Genomic DNA, 22,607 nt, shown 5'->3' with positions numbered 1-22,607 from the left:
GTCTTTCTCCATCCTAACAACCAGTAGCATATTAATCATGTAGTGAACAAAGAAAGATGGATGCCCGATTAACTTCCTGGCCTGAACTGACTGCAATAAAAGCAGTTGTTTTTACAACTTGAATTGGGTTGTAAATGATATGAGTAGTCAGTGAATCACTCTGTTTCTGATGATGTTCTAAAATTTGTATCAGATATGTCTTCTTCACATCAATAACAGTTTTGCTATGGAGTTTTGATGAGATTAAAACACATATTAATCTATAATTTTACTAGACTTTATTAAAGTTGAAGTATCAATTAAAATAATGGATTATTATGTTACTTCCTGTGGGAAAGGTAGCTGTACTATTAGTTCTCATTAGGTTTTATCCATAATGATTTTATTGGAGCCTAGGATTGGTAATGTGTCAGACTAAACTGACAGTGTTGAAAAATTTCACGAGACACCATAAAATAAGAGGCACCAGTCATTTGGCATGAATATTTTTCCATGTTCTTGTAACATCCACTTGAGTCTCATTTTCTCCTTGCGTAGATTCTTCCCTGCAGTCTTTATCTTAAGGGTATCCCTTAGTTCAAACTATGGGAATCATTTTTATTGCTTTTATGGGCATTTATCATTGCATTCCCTTGTGGAAAAGTAAAGAAAATTTCTCACTGGTTCTGTTATTTACTATTTTTTTTTTCAGTTTATTATGATTGATTTTGTGCTATTGAACCACTTTTATGGCAGTCCCCAAAGTGAACAACTATATTCCATCTAACCCGCTTCTGACATTCTATAATCAAAGTTTCTTATTTTGTTTTCATAAGTTCTCTTTTATTTTCTATCATTTATGTTTCTTTATGCTGATTGATGTGTTGGTCATAAGGTGATTTGTGGTGTAGTATGATCCTTGTGGATTGGTGGTTCCTATTTTATTATATGACTCTTTTTTTTTAATCTTTCAAACTTGTTTATGTAAAGTTTAAAACATTACTTTTCTAACATTCTGGTGACGGCTTTCAAATTCAAAGGGAAATAAAGAAATTAGTATTTTGTACAGGTACTGATATATAATACATATATTAAAAGTTTTTATTTAGTAATTGGAGAATTTAAGAGTATTCCTCACTGATATTTAAGATTTTACAGAGATTAGTGCAATTTGATATGATTGCAATGTTCTGTATCTAGTTCTGCTCACTTGTTTTAAAGTTGTAGATTTAGAATTTTGAAATTTTAATGTTTTTCAGTGATTTCCTTTCTACTAGTGAAAGAGTACTGAATAACTAGGACCAAATCCCCACTGAGAAAAATTACAAAATGGGACACATTATATATTGCAATAATGTCCTAGAAGACATATTATATCTGTCTATATGGAAAACTAACCCAAAATTTAATGCCTTAAAAATACAATTTTTTTTTTTAATCTCACAATTCTTTGGGTTTGGAATTTGGGTTGTCATTCTGGTTTGAGCCATATTTGGCTGGCCGTTGCTGAACTGTCACATCTATGTGCTCCAGTGCTGTTTAGAGATGTCTGGTTTCATAAAGAACTGGAATGACTGGAATCTCTCTCCACAGTCTTTCATTCTCTGGCAGTCTAGCCTGAGAATGGGCATACAATGATGGCTTCCTTTTCTCCATGTATACTAAAGTATTCCTTCAAACTCAAGAACACTACTGATAAATCAATCCCCCCAAAAGAAAGGCCAAATGTTTTCTCTAATATGTGGATGCTAATTTGCAATGGGGGGAGGCCTAGGGAAGAATAGAGTTCTTTTGGATTAGGTAGAGGGCAGTGGAGGGAGGGGAGAGATAGAGGTGTAGGAAGAATAGTAGAATGAATCAGATATTATTACCCTCTGAACATAGATGACTATATGACCCTTGTGATTCTACTTCATGTACAACCAGAAGAATGAGAAATTATACTCCATTTATGTACGATGTATCAAAGTGCATTCTACTGTCATGTATAACTAATTAGAACAAGAAAGAGAAAGAACACTACTGAAAGCTTTCTCATTAAAGCCATCAATGTTTCCTCATATGTAAGAATTGATGATGTCATTTTGTATCCTTATATAACTCTCTGTTACACTACTAGTTTACATCCTAAACTTATTTTTCCCTGTCTATTATTTATTAGTTCCTCTTACATTATTCTATTTTAGTGGACATTTTCTTCAATTTTTCATTCTGTTTCTTTCTTTGCATTTTCCTTCATCTTCATCTGCACCCTGGATTTCATCCATTCCCTATCAACTAATATCAAAATCTTCATTTCTGTTTTTTCCTTGTTCTTCTTATATCTGGCCTAAAATTTCTAACCACCTGATTGGCATTTCTCAATGGATCTCTAGCATTGCAAACTCAGTATGTCAAAAATATGAATTTATTATCTACTTTCATTTATTGTCTCTTCTTCCTGAAGTCCACCTTCCAGTGAATGGCACAAAAATAAATTAATTATCCAGGTTTGAAATTTTGAAATGATGCTCGATTTCTCCTCTTTTCCCCCCAAAAAATATCAGTTGAATTTTCCTCTTAAATACCATTCTAATAATTTGTTTTGGTTCTGCTTCCTGTGGTGAAGTTTCCATCCTTGTTGTTTGCATACCTTCCTCTTTGCTCTCTCTCTGATGGATATGTAGTCTAAATTTACTTCTTAGAAACTGCTTTCTGTAGAATTATGGCAATACTTTTTTTTTAGAGAGAGAGAGAGAGAGAGAGAGAGAGAGAGAGAGAGAGAGAGAGAGAAAGAGAATTTTAATATTTATTTTTTAGTTCTCGGCGGACACAACATCTTTGTATGTATGTGGTGCTGAGGATCGAACCCGGGCCGCACGCATGCCAGGCGAGCGCGCTACCGCTTGAGCCACATCCCCGGCCCCATGGCAATACTTCTTTATTCATGGATATTAATTGTACATCTGTAATTTCATATCTTTGTTCACAATAACTAATTTAGTTGGAGATAGATGATAATTTAGGCTAAAGATAATTCATTCCAAACTTACAGAGAAGTTAGTTGTACAACTGAATTTCTTTTAACTATTTGAAGGTAAGTTGTTGACTTATTGTTTAAAATCTCTTTAAATGTATAGTACACAATTCCTTAAAACAGCATTCTCTTTCCATAACAACAATACAACTATCAAGAGATTAATACCAGAATATTATTTGTATTAATTTCCTGTCCTTTTGTACAAATTACATACATTTATAATGCTATAGTTCTTGCAATAAGAAATCTGAATGGTACTCAATAGACTAAAGTCAAGAGGCTGACAGGATTGCACTCTGAATGTTCTGGAAGGAGTCTTCATCTCCTAGATTCTTAATGGCTTAAAAAGTGTCTGCATACCTTGTTTTCTGATATCCTTTCTGCATTTTCCAAAGCAACATTTAGGATTATCAGTTCTCTCTATCTTTGATTTTCCCTCTTTCAATTATAAGGGCACTTACCATTAATTTTGGTTCTTATGATTATATACCCAGATACTGCAGAATAATCTTTCCAACTCAACGTTCCTCTTTTATTCACATCTGAGAAATATCCTTTGCCATGTAAAGTAACATCCACAAGTTCTGGGGATTAAGATGTCAACATCTTTTGAGGGACGTATTTCTGCCTACTTTAACATCTAATCTCTAGTCCCTGTTTACTAATTGTTCCCACCACTATCATCCATTATAAGAACAATAAACCTTAAATTACACATAGAGTTTGGCTTTGACCAACATATTTTCATGATCCTGTGTTCTTTATTTTGGATCCTATTAGGAGGAAACCTATTTTATCCTACTTCTGATCAACTTTGATCAATTGATTAAAGTGGTTTTTGATAGGCTTCCCTACTTTAGATCTGTTTTCTTTATTAAGAGTTCTGTGTGTGGAAGCATATTGAGACTGCATGAATACTCTGTTTCTTATCAAACTTTCAATTTATTAATTTCTTCATTTTGTTATGGATATTTGTTAGAGCCTTAATATTTTATTCATTTGGTTATAATTTGAAACTCTCATTTATTTTCATACTCACATCATCTTTGTTTTAGATGGAGGGGATCCCTTAAAATAACTTCTGTATTCCTTGACACGACTGCATCATTCTTAGAAAAGTTCTGTTTTCTAGTTGTGCTCTGGAATTTGCCATTTCTTCAAACGAGCACTAGTTGATTATGTTGCAGAATGATAATCTTTCACTTTGCAACCAATATCTGCATGTTAGGTATGTTCATTGTTATTGGAATACCACTTATTTTATGCTTTCTCACTAGACAAAGGTACATAATACAACACACATACACACACCCACACATGCACACACACACACACACACACACACACACACTCACTCACTCAGTTATTTGCTGTTATTGAATCACTGGTTCAAATCTAATACCCAATTCTAGTTTTCTAGAACGGTGAAGAAGAAGGAGAAGTGAAAGAGGAAGAAAAGGTTTGGGGAAAATTTTGCCCCACATATCTTGAGGTAAAAATCTAAATATAGGAGAATTTTCCCTAGGTTAGATTCAAGATATTTGAATCACTTCATCAGTGATTCCTAAAACTGCCTTCACTCCCTTTGCAATCAACAGCCTCCCTGACCTCTAGTTCCAGATCACAGTCACCCTGTTTTCTTTCACTTTAATTTTTCCTTTATAGAATTAGACACAAAATGATAATGCCACACAGAATCTTTTGTGTTTGAATTTTTCCACTTTGTATGATGCATTTTGGATTTATTTATACTATTGTACCTATCAGTAGTTTGTTATTTTACTGTTACCCTATGAAGGTATTGTAGTTTAACTATTCCCTAGTTGATGATCCTTTAAACACTTTCCAGGTTTTGTTTTTAGGAATAAGTCAGCTATAAACATTTATTTACAAGTTCCTGTGAGAACATATGCTTCTTTTTCTCTTGGGTAACTAATTAGAGGTGTGATGGCTAGCATATATAGGTGTGTATTTAGAGTACAGGATACCTGCAAATTGTTTTCCAGAATGTTTTTACTACTTTGATTCCACCTACAATGTGCAAGAGTTCCAGTCACTCTGCATCCTCTCTAGCATGTGATAATGCTGGTCTTCTTGATTTTACCATTTTTTGCAGGTATGCAGTGATGCCTTTCTGTAGATTTACTTTGTGTCTCCTTGATGGCTAGAAATGGTAGGAACCTTTTCATGTGTTTATTGACCATTTGGGTATCTTCTTTAGTGAATCATTTTTCAAACATTTTGTCACTTATAAATTGAGTTGTTTGTCTTACTGTTGAGTGACAAAGAGTCCTTAATGTATCCTGGATACATGTCTCTCTTCAGATATGCTTTTCAAATGTTTTTTTGTCAGTCTGGAGATAGATTGCACTTTGTTTTCTTAACCAAGTCTCTCAAAGAGCAAAGTTTGTTTTTTAATTAAATGAAGTATAATTTATCTTTTTTTTTCGTTTATGCTCCTTGTATCCTATTAAAAAATATTTGCTGCACTCAATAACATGAAGATTTTCTCCTGTGTTTTAATATGTAAAGGAATTTTACTCTTTCAACTTCTAGAGTGATATATAAAATCTGTATCTCAATGAAGTAATTTCTGTATGTAATATGAATTAAATTTGAGGTTCAATTTTTTTACATAAAAATAGTTGGGTGTTAAGGCTCCATTTGTTGAAAAGACTACTTCTTGCCCCATATAATTATTTTGACAACTTGAGGATATAATCTATTTATAGATTTTTATTTCATCCCATTGTTCCAGGTCTATTAACCCATGTTTATTATTGTGTTCTAATTACAGTCGTGTAAGTTATTCAACCTTATTCTTCCTATTGATTACCTTTATTTGCCAAGTCCTTTCCTTTCAGTATACATTTTGCAATAGGTTTGTTAATTTCTTGGGAAAAAAAGAAGTAGGTTATTTTTTTTCAAACGTTTGCAGGTCAAACATCAGGTATCATGTATGCATGGACCTGCTGCTGAGAGTGTATAAGCATAGGGAGGTCAGGAATAAAGTGGTCATTGAAGAGTGTGGAGATGTGCAGAGAATTTGGTTCAGGTGACATCTTAATTCCTGAGTCAAGGCAGCAGTTTGAATTTCATTTATATGATACAGTAATTTCTATTTTATAATACCAGTTTAACTTACTTTTTTGGTCCCTTACAAATAACAGTTTTAAATTTCACACAATCATTTTAGTTCTGACACTTTTTTTTTTAATCTCTTGTAGGACTGTGGTTCCACACAACTCTGCTTTCACAGCTATGAAATCAGATAATTTTAAGAAGCTTCTCATCACTTATAGGAAAAGCCTAAACTTTTGATCATGAGATTTAAGACTATCAATCATTGAGCCTTGTTACAATTTTTTTTTCAACTCATCTTTTACCTTTCTCTACTTCACCTCATGTAATCTTTGGTCCAATCATACTTTATCATTTATTATTCATTTTATCTCCAATCCTGAAAAAACTTTCCTCTGAAACTTTTTTTCCCCCCACTGCTGCTTCTAAATTTGGGAGCTCATTCCTCCTGTCTTTGACAGATGAAATCCTAAATGTACTACATGTTCATTATCTCGACAGGGTTTATAAGATCTCACAATTAGAATGAATCTCTCCATCATTCATCCCCACTGTGTCTGGAGGACTTTCTGCTTTTCTGATAATGGTTATCAAAATCATGTTTTGTTACATCTTTTGTATATCTCTCTGTCCCTCTAGAATATCTCTTCTAAAGGACAGGGACCACCTTTGTGTTTTCCAAAGTGCCTGGGAAGAATGTCTTCTGCAAAGTACTTGTTATATCAATTCTAAACATCAACTAATAGTGTATTCTCAATACTTTTTAAACATTTTATTAGAAATTGACAATTTATAATTGCATACATTTAGGGGATACAAAGTAATGTCGTGGTCTATGAATACAATTTGAAATCATTAGATGAAGCTAATTACCATATCCACCACCTTAGATAATTATTTAAACAACAAATACAACAGTTTTAAAAGTGACTGATATTTATAGACCTGTTTCCTTGTAGTTTTCATGAAGTTAAGAACTTGGTAGTGTAGTTTAGAACTTGTAGGACTATGGGTTTGAAGGGATATTTTGCTGGTATTTCAGGTCTTTTAGTTCTAGAGCATATATTCTATGTAGGATTTCTTTCTTTTAGAATTATATGGACTGATAAATATAACCAAAGTTACTTAAATTATAAGTTATTTGCATTATTTATAGGTAAATTTAGACATTAATACAATTCTACACATTCATCAATACAATTTTTTTGTTCATTTTATCAGTGAATATTGTGGGAATCCATTACAAAAATATGATTTCAGAATAATATTGTACAAATAGAAAATACTATTTTAAAATTTAATGTATATTATACTCATACCAGAAGTGTGTAATCAATCTTAGGAGGTTGCTACTTTCTTCATTTTAATATGCAAGGTTGAATAGCAATCATCAGTAAAGGTCTACTGAGTTCAGATACACTTGTGGTTTGATTCCAATACCTATTGAAGTTTTTTAATACAGGATTTTATAAAGATGCTAAGGAAGCTCACACTGAATAAATCTATACCACACATTGAGATTATAGGAGATATGCTATGTAAACTTTACTTGATTACTAATTTATCAAAGCAACCTGCAAACACTCTATACTATACTTTTCCTATTTTATTTCTAATTCCCCTAAATTTAAGAAAAGGTGAATAACTTTAGCCTGAGGTAGCCAAGATAATTCTCCCCATGTCCTGTTTCTTTTATTTTCATTAAAAATGTACTAACGGCATAACAGAATAGTGGTGCATAACAGAACAGTGGCTTGCTACTGCCTCCCCAATTGCCAAATTTTAAATATTCAGAATTTAGATACGTCATGTCAGTTGTATATTAACACTTTTATCGTTGTGACCAAAATATCCTACAAGAACAACTTAGTGTAGGGAAAGTTTTATGTTGGCTCATGATTCCAGAGGTTTAGTCCAGGTTGGGCTGACCTCATTGCTCTAAGGGGAGTCAGTGCATCATGGTGGAAAGGTGTGGTAGAGGGAAGCTGCTTCATGCATGGCAGCCAAGAAGCCAGGGGAGCGGAAAGGTTTATAGAGAAGAATGACTGTTTCAGGGCCTTCCTCCTTCAGACTTGCCCCACCTGCCTAAAATTACCATTTAAATTAGGTTGGACTTATTGGTTACAGATCTCAAAATACACTTATTTTACCAAGAAACATTCCTGAATCAACAGAGGAGATTTTGGGGGACACCTCATATCCAAACCATAACTAGCTATCAAAACAGCTTGAAATTGGCCATCATATGAGTATTCACACTGTAAATAATTGCATAATAAATGTAAATAATAGCATCTACCTAGGAAACTGGTTTCTCAATAGACCACTGATTGTATTAGTTCTGGATCTCTTATTTTTGTTTTATGCTGTTCTTTGTTTCAAGGCAGTCTGCCCTAAAACCCTGCTTCCTTATATGATATAGATGTCACTAATCCCGGAATTGCCTTGAAGATTTGGAAATTTTCATGCAATTACCCTCTTGGTTACAAGAAATGCTCTGCCCCAAATGGTGGGTGTGCAACAAACCCCATTTAAGCTTATGCATGATCTTGGGAAGTTAAGAGATGCTGTTCAACTGATATAAAGCAATGTCTGACACATCTGATGAGCTTTTTACTACAGCTTAGTCAAACAATGAATTGTTCATTCAGACAGTATCAACAGAGTATAGCAAATTTTTGTGATGATCTTGGCAAAAGAACAGTTCTTCTAAAAGCAGTCCTTATCAGGGCCCTTGTTATCAACTGATACTCCATAGCATTGTCTATTTTTATCCAACTTGCCTTCATCTTCAGCTAGATGTCTTCCTTTTCATTTAATTTTAAAGCAAAAGCTGACACATTCTTTCCCTGTATTTGCAAGTGCTGAACATTTCATAGATTCACTTAGTTTTCTTTCTAATATTTAGCTGTTTCCCAATACAGTATGAGGCTCTTATTTATTTAAAAATTGAAATCAGCAACATAGAGTTTCTCACTATCTCAGCCATCATCATTTAACTGCCAGGGCACTAAAATTTACTGACAACAAGAGCCAGCACATGGGAAAACTCGAACTGGCACTCTGTATAGCCACGTCCCTGGCCCTACCATAGGTCAGTGTCCTCCTGCCACTCCCCAACCTCTAGGATCAGAAAGGTAGGTCACCTGTTCTGATGTTGGGCGAGCATTCTGACCTGGATTCTCAACTCCAGCCCAACATGGCTCCCTCTGCTGCCTGGGTTCATATGGAGTGATAAATGTGTGTTTACCTGATAATCCTGCTTCTAGAAAACAGAATCACCAGTGCCTTCATTACTGCTTAGCACATGGGGTTCTGGGACAGAGAAGTGTCATATTTGGAGGGCATAGTTTATCTCATTGGACAGTGCTAAATTTGATTGGTCTTGTTACTATAATACAAAGATAAGAACAAGTTTATCTGCTTGATTTTCAGAAGGATGTATGTATCTGTGTGTGTGTGTGTGTGTGTGTGTGTGTGTGTACACGCACGAGCATGTGCGCGTACTTAAATACCATTAAATACCAGAGTCAGTTTGGTTTCCACCTTCATTCATTCTAGACTGCCTCACTCCTCCATAGGTGCTGATATATATATATATATATATATATATATATATATATATATATATATATATATATATATATATATTTGGCCTGAAACATTTTATAAAGAAACTGGGGAGTACATGACAGAAGATGAGCTCTGCCTTTCCCAGTTTTTTCCGTGATTTCTTGGATATTCTTTCTCCTCTTTCATTTCCTGGTACATATAATAGCTTTCTTTTTAAAGCTAGAGGCTGAGAAGGAGGAAATCTGGATCAGGAAGTAGGTAAAATGGATTAAAAATGGAGAGGATGACATATGCTTACCATTGTTTGACCTTTATATGGATTTGAACCTTCCCAGTTAATACATGAAGGCCAGGAATGATTAGATCATTTTGCATGGTATCCTAGACAAAACCTTGCAAGGATGATTGCCAACCAAGTCATATTTTTTTTAGAATCTTAGAGAGATTCTGTACTCTTGAGGAGGCAGCAAGTCAAAGGGAAATATTAGATGAGCTGGGGCTGTAGCTCAGTTGTAGAGCGCTTGCCTAGCATGTGTGACAGTGGGTTCCATTCTCAGGACCAAATATAAATACATAAAATAAAGGCCCATTGATAAATTAAAACCATATTTTTAAAAAGTATATATTAGAGACAATTCTTCTGTATTCATGAAGTAAAGGGGGGTCATAAGTAGTTTTAGCCTAGTGTGGAGGGTATACCAAACATCAGGGAATATAAATCCTGAATTGGTTTATTCACATATTGTTAGCTTTCAATTCAGAAAACTTAAGTTTCTGAATGAGAAACCTGTGTTTTCCTTTTTCTCACCTTTCTATTTAACTTTGCTTATCCCTCAGGGTCCTCTTAAAAAGGCCTAATGGCTACAGTGGTTAATCCTAGAAAATGTTTTTCATAGAAAAAGGAGGCGTTAGGGAAAACAAATCAATCCATTATGCTATTTAAAACTTTATTATGTTTTATATAAATATATTTTAAAATCTTAATAAAGAGTGGGAATTTCCAAAGTGAAAATGCTTTTATATTTGAAATGCTTATATGTTTGGCAATATGGATTAAAAAATACTGATTAAAAAAAGAGAATTGAGAGCAACACCTGTTTCCTGCAGAATTCATACTGACTTCTTGGATTAGAGCTCTGTTCTTTGGTTCATTACTCCTGAAAAACCAGAAAGACTTTTTTTTTTTCTTAGTACTAGAAATTGAACCCAGGAGTGCTTAACCACATACCCAGTGCTTTCTATTTTTTATTTTGAGACAAGGTCTTACTACATTGCTTGGGACCTTGTTTAGTTGCTGAGGCTGGCCTCAGACTTGTAATTCGGCTTCAGTCTCCCAAGCCACTAGTATTATAAACATATGCCACCATGCTCAGTTGAAAAACAGAAAAACCAAAACAAAATATTTACAAGTACATTATTATTATAAGGAAGAAAGGAGAAGTATTAAAGGAGTTGTATTTCAAATTAAAAGTTATCTCAGATATTTACATGCTTTTCAGAAGTAGTGTAAGATAGATATATCACTCTTTATACAAAACCAGCACCTGGAAACAAATGTACAAATATTGTATACTGAATTAGGAGATTATCACTTTAATAAAAAGTTTTCACCAAGCTATTTATAGTGGATGCTTCAATGTATCATCCATTGCCCTCTTTTCTTCAACTGTCTTACACGAGCCAAGGATTGCTTGTACATAATTCCATACAAAAGAAATTTTCCTCACCTATATTTATGCTCTCTTTCCTGTGACAGCTCATGTGTATTGACTGATTTGTGTTTGGGATCAAATGTCTGATTCCCTGTGTCATTTGGGAATATTATGAGCCACTTCAATTTCCAACCTCTGTAGAATTGATTGAGTCTTTATTATTTCATTTTATTTTTTAATAATAGCACTTCTTTCTTTGTTCATTCCTGATTGCTTTGCTCCTTCACAGATGTTGATACCAAGCAAATTAAACTTATTTTATTCAAATATCTTTCCTAGGTTCCGCCGACAGGAAATAAAAACTAGCCTGAGACTATTGTTTCAAGGAGCTGGTGGCAGGGGAGGTCAAGGGGATCCAAGGAAACAGATTCTAAAAGAGATTTTGGAGCTTGATCTTCTTCTAGTCAGGGGAAAGTGTGTACCTCTTTTGGGTGATGAATGAAGTGCTGATATTCCCTAGTCAACTGGAGTTAATCAATGGTGAACTAGAATAAATTATCAGTGGAAGAGAATGCCCTGATAAGCAAAATAGCTCAGATGTTTGAGATGCTCTTAGAAAGCAGTGCATATGGGATCATGGAATTAAATGCTGCTGAATGCCATGAATTTACCAGTTTAAAAAGAAAAAGAAAGAGTTGCATGATTGATCTCCAACTTAACGTAAAATGTGCAAGTCAGAGATATACCTTGGTAGAATATGAAGAGATTCTCAGTCTTCAGAAGTGTCCATTTTTTTTCATATTAAGTTAGACTTTCCCTCTTGCTTAAAGACAATGCAGGTCTTTGTTTCACAAGACAATACATAATCTACTCCATTAGAATCTATCTATTCTACCTCCAGTCCTGGTGTAAGACTAAAAGTAAGTCACAGTGTAATGCCTGCTGCTGAAGGGTAAAAGGGCCTACATATATCATAGAAAATTTGAGACTGAGCTAACAAACACTGGTAGGAACCATACACAAATGGGAATGGACCTTGAGGAATTTGCCTCAATGGCCAGCACTTTGCCATGATCAGGTAGTACATGCTGGTGAGGATGACAGACAACTATGATAACAGCTGGGTGGGTTTTTGGATGCTGAAAGGAAGTGATGGCTTTTACGGAGTGAGATACAATGCCAACTCTAATGTGGTGGAAGAAAGGATCAAAACACCCAAAGCAGTCAGCCTGCAGGAATGAACAAAATAAAATACATAAGACCTAAGAATAATTCAGTTGACTTCATTCTGCAGAAGCCTAGATGGAGAACATTTTGTTTTGTACAGCAATGAGGTGAAGTAATGAGAGCGACACTCACGTTATTGTAGAATAAAAGCTATTTGAATGGAGAATATCATGTAGAAGGCTTTGAGACTGGTCCTAAAGCTCAGATGGTAAACCAAGAAAATGTTGAATGAACTTTGCTATAAAAGATGTAGGGATGGTAGTTCCCATTCAGCCCCCAATTCATTTACTGGTCTCACATAACACCCCTCCAAAAATTCGAAAAATTCTGAATTATGATAGTGAAGTACTACTACCCTAACCAAGTGCAGGTTGAATACTGTTTTATGTAAAATGTTTGGAGTTAGAAGTGCTCCAGATTTTGAAGTTTTTGAAAGTTCAGGATATTTGCCAATTGATAATCCCTAATCTGAAATCTAAAATGCTCCAAACTATGAAACTTTTTAAATGCTTATATGATGCCCCAATTGCAGGAGCTACAACAAAGGCAACAAAATTAGAACACACACACACACACACACACACACACACACTCAGAAAAAGCACCATGATAAGCCATATTAAAGTTTGGGGCAAAAGGAAAAAAATGAATAATAATGATCATGTCTGTATTAACAATTTTGATATTTTGTTCATCATGGATTTTTTTCACTAATTTAATTTAGAAATATTGCATTGAAATATTTATCTTAATTACTGAGATTTTTGTGTTTACTTCAATTTTATGTCTAATGAAAGTGTTTAGTCCTGACTTTTTTTAACTTTGCCTCAGGAACTTACCTTAACTTCATTTGACACTAGTCTCATGATGTTATTATTTCCAATTCCTAATGAAGAGAATCAGAAGTAAGCAATCTCATGTGATGTACAAAGATAGGCATATAAAGTCTTATTCAAGGGATATGTTATTCTCCACCCATATGTCATAATATAGCATGAATAGAAAATCCATATCATGATACATTGGCCCACTATTTAGATAGCATTATATTAAGTGGACCTGATGAGATAGAAGCATTTTTTTGTGGCTTTACAAACACATAAGTAATCCAGAGCTTTGGAAATAAACTCTATTAAAAATTCAGGGACTTTAAATATCAGCAAAGTTTGTAGCAATTCAGTGGTCTTATATATACCAGGTTATTTTCATAGTAAAGGGACAGTTTATTGATCTTTCATCTCCCAGTGTAAAGATGGGAACATAATTCATGGTCAAAAAGTGAAATGGAAAGCCAAGAGCTTTGAGTTAAACACAGAAAGAAAGAAAGGAAGGAAGGAAGGAAGGAAGGAAGGAAGGAAGGAAGGAAGGAAGGAAGAAAGAAAGAAAGAAAGAAAGAAAGAAAGAAAGAAAGAAAGAAAGAAAGAAAGAAAGAACTTTTCAGAAAGTTCTGGCTGTGGCATAATTAGCCTTGCCACATGGACTCCTTGCTTGAAGGCAACACAGCAGACTCTCTGATATTAGATGTGTCAGTGGTAGGCAAAAATCACCTTGGAGAGTTATGGCATGACCCAAATGGAGAATTGTAATGTGGACTCTTTAGTGTTCTGGAGCAAGTATATGCCATCTGCAGCAGAAAATTATATTCTATTAGATAAACAGCTATGACATGCTAGGGGTCTTGATAGAGACAGAACACCTAAATGGACATCAAGTAACCATGCAGAGCTGATTTCTGCCAAACTCATCTAGTCATAGGTTGACCAAGCCCAGTGACAATTAATCATGCCAGCATCAGGCATGAACAGGGCCAGAGGGCACAAGTAAGCAACACAAGCAGGTGGCTCAGATTCTATGTCATCTACCACTGTTGCATTGGCACATCTCACTTAGCACTTAGGATGCACCAGCTGCGTTTGGAAAATTCATTTTGAATAGCTAAGGGATGAAGGAAAAGGCTAAGCTTAAGTTATTGATGGGTTGGTTTGGTATATCAGCTAAAATTGAATGTTCTGTGATAAAAAACAACACAAGGATGTTACTGAAAGAGGTGGGGAGAAATCTCCTGATGGATATAACTTTGAGCAGTGCATATGTGGAGTAAAATTGGCCTGAAGTGTGAATGTTTATGGGCTTATGGGCAATGATGGATGAATCAGGGAATTAACCTGTAGTTTAAAAGAATATTTTTACAGTGTGGAAAAATATTTCTGGGAATGAGATATACAAATGGACCTATAGGAGTGGGCATGAAATGCAAAAAAAAAAGTATGTAATGCATTATAATTTCTGCAATAGATCATCCACTGTAAAAAAGCACTAAACAAGCAAGCATACAGGGTATCTTGGCCAGGTGACATAATTCAGATTCTGTCATCAGTCACTCTGATTTGGCAAAGTGAGAACAAAAATGAAATAATGGCATGAATGTCGATAATGAATGGGCTCAATAGCTTGGGTTCCCATTCAGTAATTGATCTTGCTACTGCTACTGCCAAATATACAATCTGACAGCAACAGAGCACATTGTTGACCCCTTTACAAAGCACCTTTCCTTCAGGAGAACAATGAACTATTTGGTGGCAAAGTGATTCCATCAGATTCTTGATGCTCAAGAAAGGGCAGCAATTCATCTTGACTTATACTGACATATGCTCCAGATATGTAGGATATGTTGTCTGCAGGATCTTAACCACTATCCACTGGTTTATGCATTATTTGTTTCATGAGCATAGAATTCTCTTTAATCTTATTTTGGATTGAGGGACCAATTCACAGTACACAGAGTGTGACTATGGGTATATGGCAACTTGATCATCAGTATTATCATGTCCCATACCACACAAAATTGTGTAGTCTGGCTAAGCAATGGAATGGTCATTTGAAAGTACATCCAAGGCACCAGTTTAAAGGTGGCATCCTCTAATATTGAGACTCCAATCCTCCTAAATGTAGCTTATAAATTAAGGACCATTATATGGTGTTTATCCAATAAAAATTCAGGCACCCCAGAACCAAGGACTGGAAGGAGTAGCGCTATATAACATTACTCCTAGTAATCCATTTGGGGAACTTGTGCTTTCTATTTCTACAAATTTTGGCTCTGGGTATAGAGGTCTTAATTCCCAGAAGGATAATTCTTCCACTGGGAAATATGACCTAATTGTTTGACATTCTTTTACCAAGAGACCAAGAATAAAATTGTGTACATCACAAAAATAGGTAGAACTGGAGCTATACAACAGGTACTGTAGTGAAGAATGTGTTTCACATCCATATAATATAATAGGCTATCTCTTGGTAGACCTCTTTTAGTCAGCTTTACATCACCGTGACCAAAAGCCCTGACAAAACCAACTTAAAGAGGAAAAGTTTATTTTGGCTCACAGTTTCAGAGGTTTAATTCAAGATTGGTGGATTCTAAAGTTCTGAGCCTGAGATGAGGCAGAATCAAGATGAAAAGATATGGCAAAGGAATGCAACTTAGGAAGTGGCAATTAGGATGCAGAGAGAGAGCTCCACTCACCAGGGACAAATTATAATCCCCAAAGGCATACCCCCAGTGACCTACTACTTCCATCCATACTGTGTGTACCTATAGTTACCACCCAGTCAATTCATATTAGTGGATTAATCCAGTGATTAGATCACGCCACTCTAATTATTTCATTTCAGAACATTCTTGATTGTCTCACATGTGAGATTTTGAGGGACGTCTCATATTTAAAGCATATAAACTGCCTTGTGCAATTTTGAGAGTAATTTGGCAGCACATTAGCAACTATCTTTTCAGGCAGAGAATTAGGGACTCTTTCCCATTAGTCATGAGGGATGTGGATCGAAGTCACCAAGTAAGCCTCTCTTATCAAGAGAAATGAATCTTGAATGGTTAATGGATGAGGAAAATAATATCAGTCATTGTCTCCTGATCAGCTATGGTTGCAGGAGCTATAGGTACTCAAACTACCCTTCCTGAGTTTTCCTAGAAAAACTTCAGTCCTGAGTAGCTGTGTTTAATTGAGGTGAATTGGTGATTCGAAGTAGGTGGATCTGAGTAGCATGGAGAAGGGACAGTAGGTTGTACTCTGAATTGCTCAGATTTCCCTTCAGTGCTCAAATTTTTATTATTCTTGCTACTGGGTAGTTGGAGGGCTGAAGATCATGGGGGGAATGAACCCCTTCCAGATGATTAACCTCAGCTTGAGAGTGTTGATTGACCCTTATGGGGGATAAAGCCTAGCTTCTTTGGCTGAGTTGCAGACAACTCTGACGGGGCACAGAAGCTCCAAAGCACCCCACTGGGTAGGGTGTTTTTGCTGTATCTGTGCCACAGTTAAACTCAGTTTACCCAGTCTGATTCCCCTCAGTTGCTCATAGATGCTCTTCTAAAGAAGACTCCTAAAATCCTCCTGCACACAGATCCCAGAAGCTCAAAGTACATTTTCTGGAGAAGCTGATTTATTTAAATGACCAAGATTTACTTAATGTAAAATAATTTGTAAAAGGTTTTGCACTGAAGTGTTGAAGAGTAACATATTACACAATCTTTCTCTGTTTATTTTTTGAAAACGAATTTCTTCTCCATCATTTTTATGTGATGTATTTATGTATTTCTGTTTCTTACTTCAGATAACTTCTGACACCAGGGGAAAAATAAAGTCTAAGAGGAAGAATTTATTTCTTGATCTCACCATTAACCAATTCTATGAACTGAGATGAAGTAAGATTCTCTGAGTAAGAGCTGATTCATTTGTTAAGTGAGAGGATTGTTCTGGTGGTTGATTCTTTTTTAAAGTATCCTGTTAGGTTATGAAGTTAAATATTTTCCTTTAAATCAAATTTTATATTTTAAGTCACATATGCAATTTAAACCATAGAGTTACTAAAGAAATACTAAAGAAACACCTGAATCTTATGGGGTAGGATTTTGATCATTCTAAAAATGGGCACATGTTTCATGTACACTGTTTGTCAATGCCAAGATGATGATAATGAAACAAAGAGAGGCTTCCCCATGGCAGATGACTTGCAAAAGACCATGTAACAATGAAGCAAATAATTCATTGTAGTCTTCAAGCATCTGGAGTGTTTGTGATACGAGAATTTGTAGACATGATTAAATTCATGACTCCTTCATTCACAATTACTTACTGAGTGCCTATTTTATGCCCCGACTACACTAATCTCTGGGGGTACAGAGATTAATACAAAGATCATAATTCTTGAATTGTTGAGTCTAGCAAGAGAGAGAGAGAAAGACATGTACACTAATATTACAAAGCAAAGATCGGCTCTACTAGAATATAAACAGAATGCTGTGATGAATTTTGTAATGGTCTTATGAGGACAGGATGCACTTCTATGAGGATTGCCTGTCAATCAGTTTGAGCATGTCTGTATTTTAACAAAAGCTAAATGATCACTCTATCAAAAGTCAATAGGGTAACTCCTTGCAACCAATAATTGTAGTTACTTCTATCAACTCTCTAATTCTACTTGGGCCATCATAAGCCTCTCTTTACAAGAGACCTTATGTGGCTTCTATTTTAACTTTTACATCATAGTCTTTTTTTTATTAGTTACACATGACAGTACAATGATCTTGACAAATCATACACTTGAATCAAATAGGGTATAATTTCTTATTTTTCTGAGTGTACAGGTTGCAGAATCACATTGGTCATACAGTCACGTATATAAATACAGCAATACTAGTGTCTATTTTATTCTGCTGCCCTTCCTATACCCCTTCCCTTGCCCTCCCCTCCCATCACTTCTCTCTACCCAATCTAATGTGACACACTTCTTTTTTTTTCCCCTCACATCATCATACATGTATTCTGTATAATGATGAGGGTCTCCTTCCATCTTCAGTGCAATTCCCCTTCTCCCTCCCTTTCCCTCCCACCTCTCTTCCCTATTTAGTGGTAATCTTTTTCTCATGCTCTTTCTCCCTATCCCATTTTGAGTCACCCCCTTATATCAGAGAAGACATTCAGCATTGGCATTTGTTTTTAGGGATTGACTAACTTCACATAGCATAATCTTCTCTAATGCCATCCATTTCCCTGCAAATGCCATGATCTTGGTTTTTTTTAGTGCTGAGTAATATTCCATTGTGTATAAATGCCACATTTTTTTAATCCATTCATCTATTGAAGGACATCTAGGTTGGCTCCACAATCTAACTATTGTGAATTGTGCCGCTATAAACATTGATGTGGCTGTGTCCCGTAGTATACATCATAGTCTTATTTAAGCTGGGGAAAGACCACTAATTGAACTTAGCATTTCTTAAATTTGAATAATGATTCCAGGCTACACATTTCCCTAGAAGTTCAAGGTAGCAAAAGGGAAAGATTGCTGAAATAAAGGGGAAAAGAAAACTATGGAAGAAGAAAGACTGTAAAGGAGGAATTATTTTATGGTTAGACATAAATTGCAGAATACAGAAAATGGTTTGCATAATTGGCTGCATTTTCTACCTCCTCTTTGAAACCAATGCACTCCCAGACAGGGGACAGGCAGAAGCTGCTTGACCTGAAGTCAGTGATTCTTTCTCCCATTTCCTGAATTTCACTCTCACTGGTACACTAATGGTAGGTGACTGTAGGAATAGGAGTTGATGTGTTGGGTTCCTGGGGATACTGGTTAATGTGACAAGAAGCTGACACCTATGGGATGGTGGTGGAAGTAGGGGGTGGGATATGATTTTGAGATCAATGAAGGAAGGAAAGAAGGTTATCCTGGATTGGAGGATAACAGAGGTCAATATACCTTAGAGTAGCAGAAAAATATGTTTGGTCATCCAAATGAAAGCAATCCTAATGGTGAAATCTTGCATAAAATAATTAAAATTCATTCATGTTTCAAAATATTTATGGGTACATAACTGGCTTTATTATTGTTTGATCTTTCAAGTAATATGATTGGAAAAAATCTCATGTGTAAAAATAAAAACAATATATACCATGTATATTAAGGTTAACATACTTTTTTAAAAAAAATGATTATTTGAACATTAAATTTAACATATAAATGAATTATTTTTGTTACAATTGGTACTCACATACTTTAATCCATTTCTGTCTCTAATCTTGAGTTATTGGCAGTTTTCTGAAATTTCATTTTTAAATCATCTTATTAATTACTTAATTAAAATTCCCTGTAGTCATACCTTCAAGGGACAATTCTATATGCCAAAATATGTTTAAATGAGGAAATACTTTTATAAAAAATATATTTTTTCATTGTAGATGGACACAATATCTTTGTTTATTTTTATGTGGGGCTGAGGATCCAACCCCCTCACACATGTGAGGCAGGTGCTCTACCACAGAGCTACATCCCTACCCCCGAGGAAATACATGTGAGCTCAGAGAATATTCTGCTAAATAGTTGCTGTTCTTAATTCTAATTCTTTTCATATTGAAATTTATCATTTTAGAACAAATATTTTCACAGGTACTGTCTTTTCACTTTAAATCAGAAACCTTTCTTCAAAAAGTATTTTTAAACATATAATGTGTCAAATTAAGTTTTTACTATTCATCTAAATTTTTGTCAAATTCTTATCTGTATCTCTTCAGCAATCTGAATTCCACTTTTGTTTAGTACCTAAATTTTTAAATTAAAAATAGAAGTTCCATGAAAAAAATATTTTTATGAATTAATATAATCCAAATTACAAAACAAAATTTTCAGAATTAAATTATACATATTATTTCTGTTGTTTTATTGTGTCAAGTTCATTCATTGCTTTTGTAGGGTCACATTTTAATGTCTTTCTGCTTGCAAACTTTTGTATAAAAATTTTATTTTGCTAAATGCTTTAAAATTGGGGATTACTATCAATTCATTTATTGAATAATTAAAGTAAGTTTTGCCAATTGACTTGAAGAAAATACAGTTAAAATTTAATAGTTTCACTTATAAACACATGTAATGCCACTGTAGAAAAATTAGAGCAAATTATAATGCAGTTGTTCATAAATTCAAATACTTTAAATTTGATCAGTGCTGGGTGGTAGTATAGAAATCATATAATTCCTTCTAAATTCATTGCTCCATAGGTTTCTTTACTTAATAAGATTCCCCTTCCTCCCATAAATTATGTTCACTCAAAATATGAATTCATATAATAAGCACAAATCCACTAAATGAGTCTTAAATTTTGAGCTTTTAAGATAAATTTTAATAAAAAATATATTATTTTAATATTTATCAGAATGAATTTCTGCAGCTGCCCAACTATTCCTCCTGCCCCCAGATGATGTTAGAATCTATGGGTCAGATGTAGCACCAAGGCACAAAGGAGAGACTTCTAATTTCTGCTGTATGGTAGTCATTTCTGATACCCCTAAACCAGTCACATATGGCTCTGCCTCTGTTCTATTTGTGTGGTTTCTGGAATTGGATCCAGAGACTGCTATCGGGGTGCTAGGGTCAGTGCCTACTAGATTACTGGGATTGATTATGTGCATCTCTTCTCAACTCCACATTCAGTGACTTTGGTTTGACATGCTGAAATCATTCACAGTGAAACTATTGGTATTATAGAAATCATAAATGCCATTAAAACATATTTCCCATCCCACTTCCATATGTGGCTGCTGCTTGATAAACATTTACCAACATTCCTATGTAAGGAAACACTGCCTTCATAGGCACAACATGCATCTGTTTCTCAGAATTCTCTACTTGAAAAGGTCTCGGTAGTAGAGCAGTCCATGGTCAGAATGAACCACACAACCAGTTCTGTCTAGGACAATCCTGGTGAACACTTGCTGTTTCAGAGTCCTCTCCTGTTAGTTATTTGAACCTGGAATGCACACTGCTGTAACACTGCATGAATTACAAAGAAATAGAATTAATAGTTGCATTGAAATCAGTCAGGATGAGTCACTGTATTTTATTTCTTATAAATTATTCTAACAAAGAAAATATTTTCCAGCTTCAATGAAATGGGCTTTTCTAAAGGAATATGATATGCCAGTTTTTGCAACCCACAATTCAATTTTACATGCAAAATTTAAACTTATTCAATTCGACTAACTTAGGGCGAAAGGGTTCAAAATAATATTTTCATAAAATACATACTACTTGCCTTGGTCTGAATTTCATGAAAACAGATATTAACCAATTGAAGCTTATGTAGAAAATTTAAAGAATAATCTGATATTTTTAAAAAGGTGTCAACTAAGGCTTATTAGTTTTCTATGACTGCTTTAACAAAGTACCACAAACAAACAGTGGCTTAAGCCAACCTGAATTTATGTTTTTTACAATATTTAACTTGTAAGGTCCAATGAAACTTTCAAAGGACAAACATCAAATGACATCAGGGCTGTCTTACTTCATAGGAGCTCTAGGAGAAGACCATTCATTTCCTTGCCTTTCCAGCTTCTTGAGGCCACCTGCATTCATCTAGTCACATGTCCTTCTCTCTAGAGAGATGCTCTGATTTAAAGATGCATCTAAATAATCCAGGCTCATCGCCCCACTTCAAGGTTCTTAACTCAGTCACCTCTGCAAAGTCCTTTTTGTCATGTTGAGAAGCAACAGGTTTCTGGGATTAGGCTGGAGACATCTTTGAGCAACCATCATTTTGTCTCTTACACTATATAGTATTTTCTCAAGGAATATATTGTTAGTGAAAGAGTCTGTAGGGCTCAACCTTCTTTTTTTAATTGTTTTTTATTTATTTTTTTATTTTTTATGTTTTTTATTTGTTTTAATTAGTTAGACATGACAGTACAATGATTTTGACATATCATACATTTGAATCAAATGGGGTATGACTTCTCATTATTCTGAGTGTTCAGGTTGCAGAATCACATTGGTCATACAGTCACGTGTATATATACAGCAACACTAGTGTCTATTTTATTCTGCTATTACTGCCATGAAAAAAAAAATAGGGAGAAAAAGTTACCTAAGTTTGTAATAATTTTTAGAAAGATAGGTTACAATAAAGTGTCAATGTTTTTAGTATCACCACTACTTTGTCGGATACCACCAAGATGAAATGTTAACCAGATACAAGATCCAATAGTGGATAATTTCTTCATTACTGCAAT

The sequence above is a fragment of the Spermophilus citellus genome, assembly GCF_964194105.1.
Source record: "Spermophilus citellus genome assembly, chromosome: 7".
Lineage (NCBI taxonomy): Eukaryota > Metazoa > Chordata > Mammalia > Rodentia > Sciuridae > Spermophilus > Spermophilus citellus.
The sequence above is the reverse complement of the archived record's forward strand: the minus strand, read 5'-3'. Positions refer to the sequence as shown.